The 15,769-nt window shown below is 43.1% G+C and overlaps 1 protein-coding gene across 5 annotated transcripts in view; it reads right to left on the reverse strand.

The window, feature by feature from the left end:
* The window catches only part of Ralgps2 (Ral GEF with PH domain and SH3 binding motif 2), a 137,244-nt gene that overhangs the window by 120,898 nt on the left and 577 nt on the right, over positions 1–15,769 (reverse strand). The window contains exon 1 of one of the 5 annotated variants that reach the window (XM_021173198.3): positions 15,676–15,757. The exons of 2 other annotated variants lie outside the window; for them this stretch is intronic. The gene's annotated coding sequence lies outside the window, so the exon portion shown is untranslated. Of the gene's footprint in view, positions 1–14,722; positions 14,745–15,471; positions 15,591–15,675; positions 15,758–15,769 lie in introns of those variants that run through there. 2 more of the 5 variants (XM_085842360.1, XM_085842370.1) reach the window with 2 other exon arrangements.

Raw genomic sequence — 15,769 nt, forward strand, 5'->3', positions numbered from 1 at the left:
ACAGAGGGTCCAACTGCAAACAGGGTTTACAAACAGGCAGGCTTCTAACTTCTGCTCCCCTCACCTCAGCCACCTGGTGCTGGGAGCACCAATAAGAATATGCACCTTCGGGCTGGAGAGATGGCTCAGTGGTTAAGAGAACTCACTGACTGCTCTTCCAGAGGTCCTGAGTTCAATTCCCAGCAACCACATGGTGGCTCACAACCATCTGTAATGGGATCCGATGCCCTCTTCCAGTGTGTCTGAAGATAGCTACAATGTACTTATATATATTAAATAAATTAATTAATCGACAAATAAAAAAGCACTTTCACACCAGGCTTCTTCCTCTAAGAACACAATTTCAAGTTTTTCCTACTTTGTATATACTTAAAATAATTATGTGAGAGGTATAATTTTATCCATCTTATACCATTTCACAGCCATAAAAGTAGCTTTACCATATCATTTCTTAAACTTTTTAAAAACAACTCACTCTATTGGCAGGAGTGATGCTGGCTCATCCTTTAATCCCAACACTCCTGAGGCTATGGCTTGAACAGTGAGTTCAAGGCCACGCTTGAGATCCAAGACTAGGTGGCTACAAAGGGTCTTTTGTGCCTCAAAAAACCACATGAAGGAAGGAAGGAAGGAAAGAAGGAAGGCAGGAGGAAAGGAGGAGGAAGGGAGGAAGAAGGGAGGGAAGAAGGGAGGGAGGGGGAGGGAAGAAAGAGATTTTGCGGTTTTTTGGTTTTTCAAGACAGGGTTTCTCTGTGTAGCCTTGGCTGTCCTGGAACTCACTCTGTAGACCAGGCTGGCCTCAAACTCAGAAATCCGCCTGCCTCTGCCTCCCAAGTGCTGGGATTAAAGGCGTGCGCCACCACGCCCGGCGAGATTTTGAGATTTTTACCTCTACCTCTACAATGAAAACAGTGAACATGCCTAGCCACCCCCAAATGTCTGGTTTCTTATACTTAGCCCAGTTAGACTTGCAGGAGTTCTCAACCTGGGGGGGTCAAACAACCCCTTTACATTGGAATTCATAACAGTAGCAAAATTACAGTTATAAAATAACAAAAATGTATGGTTGGGGGTCACCACAACATGAGGAACTGTATTAAAGGGCCGCAGCGTTAAGAAGGTTGAGAACCACTGCTCTAGACAGTCATCTGTAGGGCTCTCTATGTTTTGTTCATGCTTTTGTACAGCCCTGTCCCATGGATAGTTCACAATTATCAGTTTATTCATTCATCTGCATACCTTTGAGCATGTGGAGCTATTATAAGTAAGGCTGCTGTGAGCACTCAGTATGAAGGCCCTGTATCACCATCAAATACCCACGAGTGAGATAACTGGAAAATCTTAGTAACTGTCTCCTAAGGAGGCTGTACCACGGTAGTCCCAAACACAACACACAGAATCTTAATCTTCTCTCACATCCTTGCCATGAGGGGTGTTCCATGGTCATAGCGTACTATGATTTTAATTTTAATTTTGCTAGTAACTATTTCAATGAACAGAAAGGCATCTATCTCTTCACACACACATTAAGCTTTTTGGTGATGTGCCTATCAAGCGATTGGCACATTTTTTAAAAGTCGGGTTGTTGGTTGGTCCTAAGAGTGTCACCCTACACCTCCTTAGGTTCTTATCTCTCATTCTGATTATGTCTTTTTCAATCATGTAACAAAATGCCACACACGTATTCTGATAAAACTAATAAAAACTAATTTGCCATAGTGCCATTTACACGCCATATAGTTTTGTGCCTTAACTTCTCCAATAAAGCTAATAGTACTTCACCAAGTTACCATGAAAACCCAACGAGTTAATATACATAAAACAGATCATCAGGACACGTGGCAGACACCCCAGTGCCACCCTGGGCCGAGAGACTAGGGCAGGTTGGTGTCACTGCAATACACAAATGTGACAGATAGGTGGGGAAGACTAAAAAAAACAGCTGTGCAAGTAACAGAGACAGAACTAGAGACCTGATGGCAGTGACAGGTCAGAGGGCTGGTGGATGAGTGTCATTACCAAGTATAGTTGTCCAGGCAGTGTGCACCAGCCTGGAGCTTATGTCATAGACACAGCCCCCCTAACCTGCCACCTGGCCACCGAATCCCCCTGGTTCTGGGCAACAATGGAACCAGGGACAAGGAACGCTTCACTTTCTGGATTGGTCCTCCTTGAAGGACCACTGCTGTTTGACACTCGCTGATGACTTGGTGATGTTTTCAGGTTCTGCTGCTTTAGGGAGATCACCCTGATGTGAGTGGCAAGTTTACCCACTGAAGGCAATGCTGAGACCTGTGGCCTGTGCAGCTGCTGAGTGGGTCAGTGGGTCAGACACAACCAGGGCCACGTTGATGCCTCAGCCTAGGCAGACATCTTCGGCCTGGCTGCTGCCTGAAGCCATATGAATGTTGATAGACAAGTGAGAGTGGGCCTCGCCCTCCCAGACCACCACAAAGCTCTTCTCAGTTATTGCCTTCTGGAGTAGGCTGAGACAGACTTATTCTTCCTGGGGAGCTGGCCACTAGGAATTTGACCAACCTCCAGTGAGGACAACACTGGACGACACGAATGGACTTGCTTTTTCCTTGTTTAGGGAGGGGGAGCAAGAGTCACAGGGGAGAGGGGCAGACATGGGAAGACTATGAGGTGAGCACAATTGGGGTGCACGATGTGAGATACCAAAATAATTACATAAAAACGCCTGTTATTTTATTGGACACTGTTTTTGTGCATAGCATTGTTATAAGGGCTTTGCATCTATCATTCTCAAATCACCTGTGAAGTAGAGTACTGTAAAGATGCTCACTTTACAGGTGTGAAATGAGAGGGAAGTTGAATAACCTGGGCCTAGACTGGTGAGTGGCTCATGCCTGTAATCCCACTGCTTGGAAAGCTGAGGCAGGAGGATTGCTTGAGTTTTATACAGTGAGTTCTAGGTCAGTCTCAGCTACAGTAAGACTCTGTCACTCACAAACACAATAAAACAAAACTTTACTAACTTAACATAGTTGCTAAAAGATAGAGCCAGAATTTTAAAGCTAAAACTAATATTTAAGTGGACAATCTTTGAAGGGAGATGGTAGGAAATTGAAATGGTCTCAAAAACAGTAGTTGTAGCACTGGAAATGTAAATGAAGAAAATACCTAATAATAAATAAATAAATAAATAAATAAATAAACAAACAGTAGTTGTACCAGCTAGTTTTATGGCAACTTGACGAGCCATTTAGAAAAGAGACTCTCAACTGACAAATGACTCCAAAAGATATGCCTTTAGGAAAGTCTGTAGTGCATTTCATTAATTAGTGATTGACAGGAGAAAGACCAGACCATGGATGGTGTTGTCATCCAAAGGCAGGTGGTCCTAGGATGAATAAGAAAACAAGCTGAGTAAGCCAGAGGAGAAAGCCAGTGAGCAGCACCCCTCCATGGCCTCTCCATCACTTCCTGACTCCAGGTTCCTGCCCTGCTTGAGCTCCAGTCCTGACTTCCCTTAGTGAGGAACTGTTGCCAAGTGTAAACTGTAAAGCCCTTTCTTTCCCAAGTTGCTGTTGTTCATAGTGTTTTATCACAACAATAGAAAAGTAACCAGGACTCACTAAAGACTAGTAACATAAAACCAGATGCTTCATCAAGTGTTCTGTACCTTTCAGAATGTAACCTGTGCTTGTCTAGGGGAACATGTCCAATTCTTTTCTGCTTATCAAACAGCTTACTCATCACCTTTAAATTTCCTGTAATTCAGCTTCTGATTAGAATGACTTCCATTCCTTTAAACTAGTTTTTATAGGACTCTAATGTAATGCAGTCTTCCAGCTTCAGTTCACACAGCCTGAGAGCAAATTAACTCCATGTTTATTGTAACTAACTGTATTTTTTCTAACCAAATAACCCCACATTGTCACATAGCTTTAGCCATTGTTAGTGGCCTTTAAGTCAAATGTCCACTGTGAACCATCTGCTGCAGTAGTTTTATACACCATAAAGCATTGCTATAGAGTTCTACAGTGTACTGTGAAAAGGGCAGATGTCCCTTCAAAGGGACATAGGTAGGCCTGGATGATAATCAGCATGTCTGAGACATTGAGTCAGATAAACCACTAATCTGGAGCTCAAACATCCTGCTGGTCTTTCTAATCTGTTTAGTTATAGTAACTAGGCAGCTATAAATACACACTTGGTTGTTACTAAGGAGATCATGTAATTTACAGGAGCATCACGTATTTAAGACATGGGTCAGGGCTACAGCTACTGCTTTCTCAATTTAAAATGACCTTTTATTTCCTTATCATTCATTTGTACTTGTACTTGCAGGTGCACACACCAATGTGCATGTGAAAGTCAGAGGACAGCTGCAGAAGTAGGAATCAACTATCCTTCTATCATACAGGCCCCTGGGTAATCTGCACTTCTATGCTGTATTTGGACAATAAATGAAGGAAAACCTATTGTCTGCTCTCAGTTCTCATTCTACTTACATGAAATGTCCATTCCCATAGCTTATCTGTTGGGCCACATCAGACTTCAACATTATAGCAAATTCCCAGCTGCATATACTGGCTGGAGAAACACCTTCAAGAAGTTTTCAATAGTATTGTGAATTTCCTAAGGTCCAAGCACACACAGAGGAATGACTCTTTATCACATCTGGCCTGGTTGGGGATGTAGTTAAGGTGGTAAGAGTTCTCGCCTAACACATGTAAGGCCCTGAGTTTGAATTCCAGAACCAAAAGGAGGAGGAGGAGGAAGAGGAAGAGGAGGAAGAAGAGGAGAAGAAGGAAGAAGAAGGAAGAAGAAGAGGAGGAGGAGGAGGAGAAGAAAAACTTTGGCAAATGAGTTCTGGCCTCCACCTTTTGGCTTTTACTAGCAATAAAAATTTATAATTTTTTTCTGCCCCATAACTACCTAAGACCAGTTAATAGAATCAGAAAAACTTAGCAGTGCTAAGTACTATCACTGTTTTTTTAAGCTTTTCTGTTAGAAAGGCTGTCTAATATATTCATAAGAGACATCTTTCTTTTCAACATATTCTAAGCAGTCTAGATTTCTCAGATCTTCAATCACAAACTTTCCTCACCCTTGAGAAGAAAATGGAGTGAGAAGCTCCGAGTCACTAGCTAACAGTGCGTGTTCCCCAGCTCTGCTTCATTCAAAACCTAGCCTTTCCTCTAATGAAACTGCTCTTCCCACCCCAACCCAAATAAGCCCTTAAGAAGACACGCCGAGGACTAACTCCTCCTGCCTTTTCTTCAGTACTTAGTATGCCCTCCTTAACTCCCGTCCTGGGTACGCCGCCCATGAAATGCTAGTACTCTCTAAGTTGACATGTAAATGTGTATTATCTAATATCATTTACTGTGGTTTTACATATAAGGTTTAGTCTTTTACCAAGTTGTAAACAATAATGCCTGTGTAGCATTCTCAAGTACTATATACACAGTAAACAAAAAATATCACTGCCTAAAAGATGCTAACATTAGCTGCTTATCTGTAAACATCTCGGGATGTTTGTTTCAGTACCCTCACTCATATTCTGACTTAAGAGACAGGATACAATGTACGGAAATATCAAGCTGTAGGAGAGGTAGTCGTCACTGCTGAACAACATCTCTTGGTCACTTACAAACTAAGACTTTCGTTGAGCAAACCTGAAATCACCCACCTGTAAATCCTACACTGTCTATTGAGGTTTTGGCACATGCACATGAGTGCCACAGAATATACATGGATATTCTAAACTAATCCCAGGCCAGGAAAGATCTAATCAATTCTTATCTACTCCTCTATATCAGAACTGGGAGAGTAAAGCAGAACTCCAGACTGATCTCAGATACAAGAGTGACCGTGCTGTGGCTGCATCCAACCTCTGAAATTCAGAGGGCAGCAAGCACTCATGTCTTTTACTCACACTGCCTGTCTAATGAGTCTAAAGAGTCAAGGGAGCTTACAGCAGAGACCTACCACTGACTTCAGCAGGGCTTGGTATTACTTACCAGTGCTGTAGTCTCAGCCAAATACACAGTGGGTCGTTTTGTCTGTCTCAGACATAATGGAAATCAGACAAATTACAAGTCCATTAGTACAACAGTCAGACTACATGTACATTAGGAGAAGCATAAGATTTCACAGCCTTGGAGTAAGAGAAGGATTCTTCGGTATGGCACTAAATGGCACCCAAAGAGTCTGCCATTGAGGCTACAAAACATCTGGTCACGGCACAGTAATGAAAAGCACCCAACCTCTAGAATTTTTGTTTAGTTTTACAGTGAGTATATAGTAGGGCCATTTTATGAAAGGAGAAACTGGGTCGGACATTGAGCTCAGCAATACATTTTGACATAGAAAAGTAATTTTTACTTTACGTGTTATGTTTTATCTGCATGTGTGTGTGTACACTAAGAAGTGTCATATCCCCTGGAACTGGAGTAACAGACAGCCTGGGAACTGAACCTGGGTCCTCCAAGAAAGCAGCAAGTGCTCTTAACCACTGAGCCATCTCTCCAGACACAGACACAGACATTTTAAAACTTGTATTACTAACAACAACGACGACGACGACGACGACGACAAAGATCTCACTAAAGAAAATCTGAGACACAAAAAAATAGGTTTGATTTCAAGGAATCCATTTTCTCACCTTTTACCTTTCTCTAGGCAAAGTGCTATCATTTTTATTTTTATTCCTAGATGTATATTAAATAGTGAATCTTATACTAGAAGCAACTTAGGATCAATAAAATGTAGTAAGTCACATGACAAAAAATAAAATAGGAGAGATTATGGCTGTTGAGAATAGCTCAACCAGTTTAGGCACTTGTCACACAGCAGCCTGAGCTCAACCCCTAGAGCCTGCATAGCATAAGGTCGGAGAGAACCGAATCCACACAGTTGCCATGTCACTCACACACACACACACACACACACACACACACACACACACGAGAGAGAGAGAGAGAGAGAGAGAGAGAGAGAGAGAGAGAGAGATCCATGTACACACCAAGTCCCCCCTGAATGTACATAGTTGTTACTAGAAGTTGGCAGTCAGCAGGGGGAGACCACAGACAGGGCTCACTTTGATTGGTGCATGATGTATGCGGGGATTAAGTCCCTCGCCAAGTCCACTACTATATACAATTAATTTTCATGCAAAATCCAGGGTCAGGAAATGCATGCCCATAATCTCAGCACTGGGGGGGGAGGGGGGGCAGAGGCAAGGGGATATCAGGTCCAAAGCTAGCTCCAACAAAACCAACAAAACCCCTCAACACTCCACCAGAAGTCCACTCAACCCGGAGAGTGAATTCAGGGAGGCTGGGAAGCAGCAAAAGAAAACAAGGAGAGCCGGGCGTGGTGGCGCACGCCTTTAATCCCAGCACTCGGGAGGCAGAGGCAGGCGGATTTCTGAGTTCGAGGCCAGCCTGGTCTACAAAGTGAGTTCCAGGACAGCCAGGGCTATACAGAGAAACCCTGTCTCGGGAAAAAACAAAAACAAAAAAAGAAAACAAGGAAGCGAAGCTTAAGCTAGTATCCTTCCTTCCTTAAGGACAGTGAAATCATCCTGACTTTTAAACACAGATTAAATACTAGAGAACACCTGGTTATGTGTGGGTAAGAGGAGTCGGGTGCTTTTCATTACTGTGCTGTGACCAGATGTTTTGTAGCCTCAATGGCAGACTCTTTGGGTGCCATTTAGTGCCATACCGAAGAATCCTTCTCTTACTCCAAGGCTGTGAAATCTTATGCTTCTCCTAATGTACATGTAGTCTGACTGTTGTACTAATGGACTTGTAATTTGTCTGATTTCCATTATGTCTGAGACAGACAAAACGACCCACCGTGTATTTGGCTGAGACTACAGCACTGGTAAGTAATACCAAGCCCTGCTGAAGTCAGTGGTAGGTCTCTGCTGTAAGCCCCCTTGACTCTTTATATCTGTGACACAAGCTCAGCCAGGGCAGGATGATCTGACTCCTGACGGTTGTTAGAGCCTTCCCCGGTGCTTGGCTGCCTGAAGCAGATGACTGCCAGCCAAACAGCCCCTTTGGCAGCCAGCGGACCTGCCCTAGTAGCAACCCAGCTGCGTTCTGCACTCTAGGTTTGCCTTGCAGGATACACTACAGCAACAGCTGCTGTCCAAGCATAGTTCTGACCCTCTCCAGCTCTAGTCTAGTCAATGCTGACCTGCAAGCCCCTTTCACAGACAGAAGGAGTGAGGGAGGGGGCCTGTGACTGCAAGAAGGCAGTGCCACAGGGGCTGGAATCACCCTTGTTGAACAACTCCTTTCTGGCTAGCACCATGAGACATACTCCTGTGCTGACTCCTTAGTGCTGCAGCATTAGTCCCCCAACTGGCTTCTCAGTGATCTGTCCTTGCCACTTGTAATCTTTATCACTCTTACAGCGTGGTGAGCTGGTCACATGAAGAAGACTCAGCAAAAAACGCAGCAGAGCGATGGTAGCAACAGCCAGAAACCACTGAAGAGTGCAGACTGTTGGAGGGAGGGAGGGCGGGCAATGAGGGGCACAGCCGAGGGGAGAAACTGTGGGGCACAGTTGCTCGAGTTCAGAGCACTGCCAGGTCTTAAAAGTCATGACACCCTAGGTAAGACCAAGAGCTGTTAACACTAACATCTGTAGGGATTACAGGCCCAATACCCAAAGCATGACCAGAGGACAAGACAGGAGCTGCGACATTAAGCAGTAGCCACTGTGGCTGCTGACTACTGCTTACTGTTGCTTACAGCCAAAAATCTGGCTGCTTGTGGTTAAAGCCTAGTGTAATGGCACTCAATTCTCACAGACTAGAGCTATAGCTGGGTCTGCCATCCTGGTTCCTAAGCCATAGGCACTCAGAGTTTGGTCAACTCCAACAGAGTTTCTCACCTACTCATAATTTCTATCTGTAGAGACTGAAAGGACTCCAGCAGCAGACAGGTTCCATCCAGTCTGCAGTATGACTGCTGGATCCAAGCACACACATGAAGAGTTTTAGCAGATGCTACTGGGGGACTCTCCCAAATCCAGTGTCTCTCTGGGCTGGTCACCTCTGTGTTCCAAGCATTTTCATGAATGCCATTCTAGGGGCAGCATTGCACTCTCATTTTAAACTCTATCTTTCTGAACTTGACAGGCAGGGGCTTCCGTTACCTTGGCCTTTAGGACACTTCATTTTGTAAACACCTCTTCAGATCCTTCACCCATTTGTTGCCATGTTTTCACAATGGTGTATCTTTAAAGGGCATTCACCACAAGCCCTGTGGCAGAGGTAAGTAAGGCAAACACATTTTCTAACTTGTCATCTGCCCTTTTGTTCTCTGAATGCTACTACCTGATGGACAGACACAGTTCACACACACTACCAATCGTTACTCTTCCGGCCAGAACGTCTCCTGCTCTGCTCAAACAAAAACAACAACAGATGACCCTTTCACCTGCAAGGCTCCTGCAGACATATTTTCTTTTAGGATTTTTAAGTGGGAACGAGGGAGAACACACCCAGGGCCGTGCACATGGGGGTGCATTTAAGTGCCCCATCACTAAGACACACCCTCAGTCCTACAACTTGTCTATTCCTCCTTCACAGTTTGAGCAGTGTATGTAACCCCTAGGGAACTGTTTCAGAGACAGAAAGAACAAGAGAGAATGCTTTACAATATAGTGTATGAACTTAGGAAAACGCTAAAGAAAACCAAAATGCATACACATAAATCTTATAAATGAAATTTTAAAAAGCAAACTCTAAGGCACTGGCAAGTCGACTCCAGCTGGGGGTTGGGGTGTGGGAGGAGAACATCACAGTTAGGTGGAGGCTGGAGTTCAGAACTTCAAGAGCTCAGCAGAAAGCAGCATTAACACAACACAGTCTATTATTAATCAAGAAAATATCTATGATTACCTATAACAACACAAAGACTTGATGACCTCAACACTTATATTTTAGAAACTTCAAAAAACTAAGGGTGACACTACATACTGTTTCTCAATCTTTTTTATCAAAGATGAAAAAAAAAAAAAACTGCTTATAGGCATGGTGGAGCGCTCCTGTGATCCCAGTACTCAAGCTGGCCTGGTCTACATGGCAAGTTCCAGGTCATCCAGGACTTCATAGCAAAACCTAGAGGAGCAAGGATCATTTACCTTACATATTAGAAATCAATAGTAAGATACCTTATACATTTTTACAAGTATTCCTAGTAAAGTTCTGAACACAAACAAAATTCATGGAGCTGTGGAGATGGCTCAGTGGGCAAGTGCAAGTGTGGAGACCTATGTTTGAGTCCTCAGAACCCATGTGAAGCTGGACACAGCAGTGCACATCTGTAACCACAGGGCTGCAAGGCAGGACAGGAGAATCCCTAAAAGCAGGCCAGCTAGCCTGAGGTTGGCAGGAGCCAACAGATACTGTCTTACAGGGGTGCCTGGCAAGCACTCTACAGTCCCTGCTATATTCCTCCATCACTCTGATGATGTCATGGTTTCTTCTCAAATCTGTTACACAGTCTCCATTCCTCCTTACTCTCTGCTGATGACCGATTCCCATAAAGTGAACAGAAACACTCAGAGGTGGCTTGAAGCGATTACCATCTTGTCTCTGTCCATGTTCTGCCTTCTCTCCCATTTCTATGGTAGCATGCGAGAGAGAGAGAGAGAGAGAGAGAGAGAGAGAGAGAGAGAGACAGAGACAGAGACAGAGAGAGAGAGACTGGTAAACACATGCAAAGCTAGAGCAAGCCTGCAAACCACAAGTCTGCACCTGCAAGCCACCTGCAGCCGCTTTCACATTACAGCACAGCGAACTAGGGGAGTCAGTGAACAAAGACTGTATGGCTCAGTCTACCTGCACCACTTACAATCCAGCTCTTAAAGTACACTGGCTCCATGACCCACTACATTCCGTGCATAAAAAACAAAGACTCATAGACACATAAAATACTTCAGACATATTGATGACAAAGAAAAAAATCTTAAGGCCAGGTCTCATGTAAAGGAAGAAAACTCTGAATGACACTAGGACTTTTCAACAAGCTTTTGAAGGTAGAAAATCATACAGCAACTCCTTCTATTTCATGGTGCTCCCTTCTATTACACTGTGCTCCCTTCCAATTCACAGTGCTCTAATTCACAGTGCTCCCTCCTATTTCACAGTGCTCCCTTCCAATTCACAGTGCTCTCTTCTAATTCACAATGCTCCCTTCCAATTCATAGTGCTCTCTTCTAATTCACAGTGCTCACAATGCTCCCTTCCAATTCATAGTGCTCTCTTCTAAATCACAGTGCTCCCTTCGAATTCACAGTGCTCCCTTCCAATTCATAGTGCTCTCTTCTAATTCACAGTGCTCACAATGCTCCCTTCCAATTCATAGTGCTCTCTTCTAAATCACAGTGCTCCCTTCGAATTCACAGTGCTCCCTTCCAATTCATAGTGCTCTCTTCTAAATCACAGTGCTCCCTTCGAATTCACAGTGCTCCCTTCCAATTCATAGTGCTCTCTTCTAAATCACAGTGCTCCCTTCGAATTCACAGTGCTCCCTTCCAATTCATAGTGCTCTCTTCTAAATCACAGTGCTCCCTTCCAATTCACAGTGCTCCCTTCCAATTCATAGTGCTCTCTTCTAATTAACAGTGCTCCCTTCTATTACACAGTGTTCCCTTCTATTTCACAATGCTCCCTTCCAATTCACAGTGCTCCCTTCCAATTCATAGTGCTCTCTTCTAATTCACAGTGCTCCCTCCTATTTCACAGTGCTACTTTCAATTTCAAGGAAATCTTATCATCTTAATTCAGAACTTAGCCCAGACTGTAAGCAAGGTAGAACAAAGCATTTTCAGCAATGTAAACCATTCAAAAGGTTCATCCTGCCATACATAATTATAAAACAGTCTCACACTTCGGCCCAGATCAGCCTGGAACTCCCAGAAACCCTCTTGCCTCAGCTTTTAAGCGGTAGGATTTTAAGTGTGAGACATCTTAAAGTCAACAAAAGATGCAACTCACTCAAAGAAGAAAAACTGAAAACGGGAGGGGTGGGGTGGGGTAGGGTAGGGTGGGGAATGGGACATTAACCCAGAGAGCACAGGCTCCAATGCAGTCAGACAGGACACCTGTCAGACGTGCGATGATGAGAAGCTACAGATGGGCTGCGCAGCTCCAGCACAGAGCAGCACTGCAGATCTGAGCAAAAACAGAGGGCTTAGGAGGACCTTCCCAATTTTTAAAAAGTTTGAATATCTATCACCCTATGTGTTTGTAGATTTGGACAGACTATAGAAAAAGGTAAAGGCAAATAAGAAAGTGAGTAAAATTACAAAAGAAAACAATCTAATGCCAAGAAATTTAATCATAGTATACTGCAATGTACAACTGTTAAACATTTACAGAGCCATAATAATGTAAACAACGAATGTGTAATCAAACGTATAATATCACAACACAGGAAGAAAACAGAGGATGTTCACGGTACCATAGGAATCCTAAAGCAAAGGCACTGTAAAAAATCTGAAGTTGGAGCTGGAGAGATGGCTCAGAGGTTAAGAGCACCGACTGCTCTTCCAGAGGTCCTGAGTTCAATTCCCACTAATCACATGGTGGCTTACAACCATCTGTAATAGGATCTGATGCCCTCTTCTGGTGTGTCTAAGAGAATAACATGGTACTTATATAAATAAGTAAATACTCTCTCTCTCTCTCTCTCTCTATATATATATATATATATATATATATATATATATATATATCTAAAGTTGAAAAATAAAACAGCAGAACCATGCACTTGTGCCAGAAGAAAGAAGACAGACACAAGGTATGGCAAGAAGCAGCCAGAGTACCAAGAACTGCTGTTCTGTAAGCAGGACCTGGGAAGGAGGCCATGAAGACATGAGGCAAGGGACCAAAGCTTTTACCAAAAGTCTTGCAGGGTAACTTTTAACTGTATAAGTTCAAGTAGCAACTTTTAAAAGAAAAACAAAGTGGTCATATCATTTAATGTCAATTATTTTACTCTCTGGCCATAATCTCTGACCAATAACTGGACATTGTTTCAAGTGTGAGGTTCTTTTCTAAGAAAGGAGAGGGGGGCAGGGAAAGAGGGGAGAAGGAAGAGGGAGGAGGGCAGAGGAGGTTAATGAATAAAACCCATCTGGAATATTTAGAATGAGGTCGTGAATAAAACTTGAGAACCAAAGAAAATAAAACTATAAAGCATGAAAAAGGAAAGAGTACAGATTAATTTAAAAATACTGAAGTTTTATCATATCCAATCTTCATTCTCTCATTAACAAGGAACTAATGGGAATTTAAAACACACTTAAGGAAGTAATTATAGAGTAATGCCATAAACTCACTCTTTTCCATGGGACCTATTTTAAGCTATCTGAGTTATGTTTTCATTGAATACTAAATAACTATTTAAAAAGTGTGAAGTGCAGACAGAAGTAACTATCTCAAAAGCAAACATTAAACAAAAGCTCATATTCAAAACACAGGATCCATTTTAATGCATTTTATACTCAAAAGCTTGTATGTGTTCGTTTTCCATATCAAAGGAAAGTAGAGCTTTAGAGAAAACGAAGGCAATTTCAAATAATAGATTGGCGGTTAAAACCTCCTCAGAAACTTCTGGAAGCTAGCAATACACTAAGTCCTCAGCTGTGCATCTTCCCAAAAAGTCTCCACTCCAGAGACAGGGGGGGGGGGGGGGCAGGATGGGACGGGGCAGGATGGGACGGGGCACATCACACTCTAGTAACAACAGTCTAGGCCTGGAGTCCCTGTATGATTACTGATAGCTGGTCTCCCACTCTGAAGTGGAGAGACTAATGCCTGCGTAGGGTAAATACTTTTAAAGCTCTGAAATCTACAAAGATCTACACCAATGCATGTCACCATGATTATTAATCAGAGCATAAATTAATCTCTTCTCATCAGCCCTTTGGAATCCAGTAAGATTTTTCTTTAACAGACAGGTAGAATGCCATTTCCCTGGAGGGAGGATGTCGGCTTACTTCTCCTGAAGACTCTTACAAACAAGTAAATATCAAGACAAGAATATCAGCACACATTTCATTTACGTATATAAACCAACCGATTAATTGTCTAGCCACATATAAACCACACACCCTCTCACTCCAGGTAGAGTAATATTTAGATATGTTTGGAAGCCAGATACCTAGTGTGTATAAACACAAGCCCAGTTTAAGACAACTGTCTTGATGCTTTTATTCACTAACAGTTCCTTCTATCCTCAGAAGGAAAAATGCAAGCAGTATCCTAACTCAAAAGGCATCCTGAGTTTTCACTCCGACTTCTACACTAACAGAGCTGCCCACTGATGACTGTATCTCCCTCACAGCTCGTGTGCGTTTGTGCGCTGCAGCATCCCCTCCATACCCATCAGGACACAGCGGAACGCACAGGTACTCCACGTGTGTCGAAGAATTGACCCTCTGGACAAGAGCTTAAAAGGAGCTTTTAATCCCAACTCCTCATAGGCAGAGTCAGGCAGATCTCAGCCAGTTAGAAGCCAGCCTGGTCTATGCAGTGAATTCCAGGACAGCTAGAGCTACATAGTAAGACTCTGCCTCAAAAAAAAAAAAAAAAAAAAGTTTCAAGTTGCAATCAAATTAATATTACCAACAAAGCCATCTTTCACCAAAGGCAACCACTGCCCCAATTTTAATTGTAAGCTCGTTTTTAAAATGCACACAAATTGCATTCATTACTCACACATGTCTGTTTCATAGTTATCTTTTAAAATTCATTTTCTCTCAGAATTTTTGGGTGTATCCTCCCTGATACTGTAATATCAGAAAAGTATACTAGGATCTTGACACACAAGCAGATCTTTCAACTTCTGCTGCAATCTGGTGAATAAAAGACAGAGAACAATATTTGCAGAAAAAGTCAAAATTCCTGAAATCAATGCATGGTGAGATAGAATGGACAGGGTTTTACTATTTTAAAATTACTATGCCAGAACTTAAACTCAAATAACTACACTTAAACCATTCGTGGGAACTCTAATAGACACATTTAATGTATACATGTGGCTAAGACAAGCAATTTTCCACATTTTTGAAGCTTCATGACTACACACGTTCAGTGGAGATTATTATTATTAAAATAATGCTGTTTGGTTACAAATCCCACTCCTGCAGTAACAACAGTATTACACTTACTACATTTGTGATGCTACAGCCCGAACAATCATATCTGGGTGGGACAGGCTTTTACAGTTTGCAAGTTAACGAACTGTAGCACTGCGGTACTCTCTCATGCAAGGAATGAAAAGTTCCACAAAATTCGAATGGTCATCTTCAAAGACACACGACCTCGAGTCCACCGGATGGTAAACATTACATAAACAACGCCAAAGTCAACTCATAAACAAACACCAACACCGAAACAAAGCTCTATAGCTACTTCAGCGTAATAAGACGGGGTGTGGGGGTGGGGAGGGGATGCAGAGCACCTACGAGGAAAAGGCTCAATTAACTGCCGCCCGTGCTTTCATCCTCCGATCTTAAACAAAAGACGCTGGATGCTTTCGGTGGAGAGCGCTTTCTGCAGAGAGATTTGGGGACGCAAACGCCCCTCCTCCACGGCCACCATCAAGCCCCTTTCTTCCTCCTCCCTCACCCCTCCCAGCTCAAAACAAATTAACATTCGCACTAAGGTACCTCCTATCAGCTCGCAGCTTCTTCCCAAACACGCCCACGCACCCTGAAACCCGCCTGCGTCTACACCGCACACGGCGGCAGGAAAAGCGCTTCG

This window comes from Mus caroli, unplaced genomic scaffold (assembly GCF_978045245.1).
Source record: "Mus caroli unplaced genomic scaffold, Mus_caroli_1 scaffold_1, whole genome shotgun sequence".
Lineage (NCBI taxonomy): Eukaryota > Metazoa > Chordata > Mammalia > Rodentia > Muridae > Mus > Mus caroli.